Source organism: Eptesicus fuscus, chromosome 11, assembly GCF_027574615.1.
Source record: "Eptesicus fuscus isolate TK198812 chromosome 11, DD_ASM_mEF_20220401, whole genome shotgun sequence".
In the NCBI taxonomy this organism is placed as follows: Eukaryota; Metazoa; Chordata; class Mammalia; order Chiroptera; family Vespertilionidae; genus Eptesicus; species Eptesicus fuscus.
The window spans coordinates 63,554,733-63,559,792 of record NC_072483.1 but is presented as its reverse complement, the minus strand read 5'-3'; positions in this window follow the sequence as shown (position 1 = coordinate 63,559,792).

The following is a 5,060-nucleotide window of genomic DNA, read 5'->3' as shown; positions in this document are numbered from 1 at the left end:
AATTTTAAAAAAAAGCATATCTCAAAATATAGTCTTACTGGGGTTAGAGTTTCAACATATGAATTTTGTCGAACACAATTTAGCCCCTTACTGAATATTGATTTTCTGGGGGATTGGTTTTACCTCAGACACACCTGGAGAAATGTAGAATTTAATCTCAGGAGTATAGGGTATGGGTAGTATAAGGATGTCCTATATAAGGATGTTCTCAGTAACAGGAGAGGAGAAAGAGCATGTGTTAAGATATTTCTTAAAGCTCCTCCTGTCAAAAGATGGAATCTATGTTCTCTATCCCCTGAATCAGGGCTTGGCCATGTGACTTGCTTTGGTGCAGGGGACAGTAGGAAATATGACTCAAGCAGAAACCTAAAAAGTGTTTGTGCACGGGGGCTTGGCTCCTCTTGTTCCTTTTGGAACCCAGCTGCCAAGCGACAAAGTCTGGCCTGCTGGGTAATGAGATCCATGTGGCCCAGTTGCCCTCACCACCCTAGCCAAAAGCCAGGCATGTGAGGGGGCTATCAGGGACATGGACCATCCAGGCCCCCTACTGCAGCCAGGTAGACTAGCGGAAGAATCAACCAGCTGAGCCCAGCCCAAATAATAATAATAATAATAATAATAGTTTCTTTAAATTATCAAGTTTTGAGGTGTTTTGTTCAATAGTAGCTAAGGCATTTCAGAAGAGACCTGTGACTATCACTGATTTATACGGAATAGTTTTCTCAGTGTGTCTTTGTACCAAAGTTACTGGTAACTTCAGTTCTATGAAGAAGCAATATTTGCCACCAGTCTTGCTTCTAAAGTTTTCTATCCTCTTAAACTTTAAGACTTAAAGACATCAGCATGATGAATATAGGATGTGAGCTTTATTAAGCCAGTCCCTGAAGTCAGCCATAGACTGAAATTGAAAACACATTTTAAACGATAGAACGTGTTAAACATGGAAGAACTGAGCTATCTTGAATAGTCCATGGGAAGGACGTGGTGAACACTTAGGTTTTACTTGCAGAGCAATTTCCTTTTGAGAAATGGCACCATCTTCTGAAAACCAAGCTGAAGTGACTGTCTTGGTGGTTAAGGGTCGTCAGAGATGGAGGGTTGGGGGGAGAGCAGTGGATGTGGAGACAGCTCCCACGTGCCCTCCCAGCCTGACCTAGCTCTCTGCTGCCCTCCAGTGCTGATTCTTTGGAATTGCAGGAGGGTGCCACCCTTCATTCAGGCTCCTGGCTCTGTAGATAGCTGATCCCTCTCAGGGTCTGGGTTTAGACCCAGACCCCATGTCACAGGGTGAGGAGGAGGTTTGTGATCCATACCTCCCTCCCCCCCACAAAGCTACACATATCCACCAAGCCAAACCATCTAGGGCAACAGTTCTTAACTTTTATTAACATTTATTAACCCAGGAATTATACTTTAATTTTTAAATATATTTTATTGATTTTTTACAGAGAGGAAGGGAGAGGGACAGAGAGTTAGAAACATTAATGAGAGAGAAACATCAATCAGCTGCCTCCTGCACACCCCCCACTGGGGATGTGCCCACAACCAAGGTACATGCCCTTGACCGGAATCGAACCGGGGACCCTTCAGTCCACAGGCCGACGCTCCATCCACTGAGCCAAACCAGCTAGGGCTATACTTTAATTTTTATATTTGAAGCCAATTAATCTTTTTTTTTAAGTCACACATATTCTCATAGGACCTTAGCTGCTAGGTTTATGGCTGTGCCTGGGATGCCTGGTATAAGGAGACCATCCCCCACCAGGACCTACTGGGACCCTGGACCCTGCTGCCTTCCCAGGGCTCCCTGCCTTCCACATTGCCATCAGCTATTGATTATTTTAAACATACTTGTATAACCATTTTGCTAAGTTACAAAATCATGATGTGGTTATTTTAGACAAATTGGAAATTATAGATGAATATAGAGGAGAATAACCACCCTCCCTAATTTTACCACCTTGAGATAACCAGTTAACATTTAAGGGTCTTCCCCCAATCCATTTTTTTTTTAGGTAAAATTACCACCCAACTTACCTCAATCAATATTTACAAGATATGCCCTACCTGGTTTAGCTCAGTGGATAGAGCGTTGGCCTGTGGACTAAAGGGTCCCAGGTTCAATTCCAGTCAAGGGCATGTACCTTGGTTGTGGGCACATCCCCAGTAGGGGGTGTGCAAGAGGCAGCTGATTGATGTTTCTCTCTCATCAATGTTTCTAACTCTCTATCCATCTCCCTTCCTCTCTCTTAAAAAAAGAATCAATAAAATGTATTTAAAAATATTTACAAGATATATTTTTATTTGAAAAATTGGGATCCCACTGTACTTTCAGTTTTAAACTTTTGTTCACTTATTTAAAATCTTTTGAGCGCCCTAGCCAGTTTGGCTCAGTGGATAGAGCATCAGCCTGTAGACTGAAAGGTTCCGGGTTCAATTTCAGTCAAGGGCACATGCCCAGGTTGTAGGCTTGATCCCCAGTAGGGGCATGCAGGTGGCAGCCAATCAGTGATTGTCTCTCATCACTGATGTTTCTATCTTTCTCCTGCTCTCCCTTCCTCTCTGAAATTAATAAAAATATGTTAAAAAACACATATTTTTTGAGCAATTCCTATGTCCTTAAATAGAAGTTTAATAGGTACATACATTTAAGTATAAATTTAAATTTAATATCATTTAAAACATAACTTTAAATTTGATAGCTGCATTCCCACCATAAAGGTACATTATATGGCCAGTCACCTATTGTAGGGTATTTTTTAGTCTGTGTTCACTGGGTGTAGCTGCAGTAACAACATATCTCAACATCTCAGTAGCTCACAACCCTAAAGGCTCATTTCTTGCCCATCTTAAATAGGTGTATCCCCAAAATTTATACACAATTTAAAAGCTGTTAGCTCAATTTTGAAAATGAAATGCATTTTAATAAACACTGGCTTTATAATTATTCAAAGTGTGTGTAAATATTTGGGGGGGACACCCTATATTTCTGTCACAGGTTTCTTGTGGCTTAGCTCCTTTTGGCTGTGGGTCACCTGTGGCTGTAATTCTTCTTCCTTCTACAATACAAGTCAAAGAAACAGCCCCAACTGGAGACATGTCAATCTTGTGGCAGAGGTTAAGAACAAGTGAGCAGGGGGAAATAAGCAATATCTCTTAAAGTTTCAGCTTGAGCCCTAGCTGGTTTGGCTCAGTAGATAGGGCATCAGCCTGCAGACCAAAGGGTCCCAGGTTCGATTCTGGTCAAGGGCACTACCTTGGTTGCAGGCTCCTCCCCGGCCAGCGCAGGTCCTGGTCAGGGCTCATGCAGGAGACAACCAATCATTGTGTTTCTCTCACATCGATGTTTCTCTCTGTCTTTTCCTCTCTCTTCTACTCTCTCTAAAAATCAATGCAAAAATATTATCGGGTTAGGATTAACAAACAAAAAAGACAAAGCTTAAAAAAAAGTTTCAGCTTGAGGTGCCACAAACCATGTTCATACACAAGCCATTGGCAAAGGCAGTCAGGAGGTCAAGGGCAAAGCCAGTGGGGCAGGAAATAGTGCCCCCTGGAGGCAGCGCAGGTGAGCGGGGTTGTATAATCTCCCTCCAAGAAGAGAGAGAGCGAACAATTGGGAACTAGAACACGTTTGTCTCCAGGTGTTTCCAGATTCAAAGTATTAAACTACTTTTAACTTCTCTTTTTTGAATGATATTAAATCTTACATAATTTTTAAACTAAAATTTAATTTTAACCACGGTTGCACAGGTACATGCTTTTTAAAGTCAAATAATTCTTTAAGGTTTATAAACCTCCCTTCCCCTGAAACAGTAGCAGCCTTCCAGCCAAATTTCTACACCTCAACCACTTGGAAAAGAACTTTCCCCATTCTTTTTTTTTTTTTTTTTAATATATATTATTGATTTTTTACAGAGAGGAAGGGAGAGGGTTAGAAAGCTAGAAACATCGATGAGAGAGAAACATCGACCAGCTGCCTCCTGCACACCCCCTACCGGGGATGTGCCCGCAACCAAGGTACATGCCCTTGACCGGAATCGAACCTGTGACCCTTCAGTCCGCAGGCCGGCGCTCTATCCATTGAGCCAAACCGGTCTCGGCTCCCCCATTCTTAATATGTGCCAGGAATTGTGCTAACGAATTTACCCAAATTGTCTTCATTTAATCGCCACAAACACCTCGGTAGGTAAATACTAGTATATTAGTAGTATTTATCTAACACAGCGGTTCTCAACCTGTGGGTCGCGACCCCTTTTGGGGTCAAATGACCCTTGCACAGGGGTCGCCTAAGACCATCGGAAAACACATATTTCCAGTGGTCTTAGGAACCAAAACACCGCTCCTCTATCCGTCTCCAGGCGGGTCCGCCCACATGCAGATACGCCCACATAGGAGTACCCTGCGTGATGACATCATCGCGCCAACCCCATCACATACACCAGGTACAAATACAGGTGTATGTGACAGGGTTGGCGCCATAATGTACTTATGCGGACCAGTCACACATGTGTAGAGAGCACTTACTGTGTAGAGAGCAGCTGCTGTGTTGAAAGCAGCAGTATTGGAGGTAAAACGATACTTCATGAATTATAATTACTCGGTAAATGTAAAATCATCAACTACTACAAAAAAAAATCTGTAGCATGGGAACTTAATCTGGATCCTGATAGGTCTTTTTATATTCAGCTGTGGTTGATGTGAATACAGCCCCCTTGTGATAGTAACAGGTATGTTAAAAAACAACAACACAGAATGGTAAATCATAGGAAACTTTAATGAACTGTATTGACTGCACTATGCCATGTATCATCTTTTGTATTATTAAAGCTATTGTTTATATTATTTTGATTAGCAAACCATCCCATGACAATGGAGCGTGTAGAGAAGAACGTTAAGGAAAGAAAACATAGTGAGGATTTTTTACAGTATGGTTTTACCTCAATAATTACAGCAGGAATTGAGAAACCACAATGTGTTATTGGTTGTGAAGTTCTATCAGCCGAATCTATGAAGCCTAACAAACTAAAACGCCATTTTGATAGCAAGCATCCGAGCTTTGA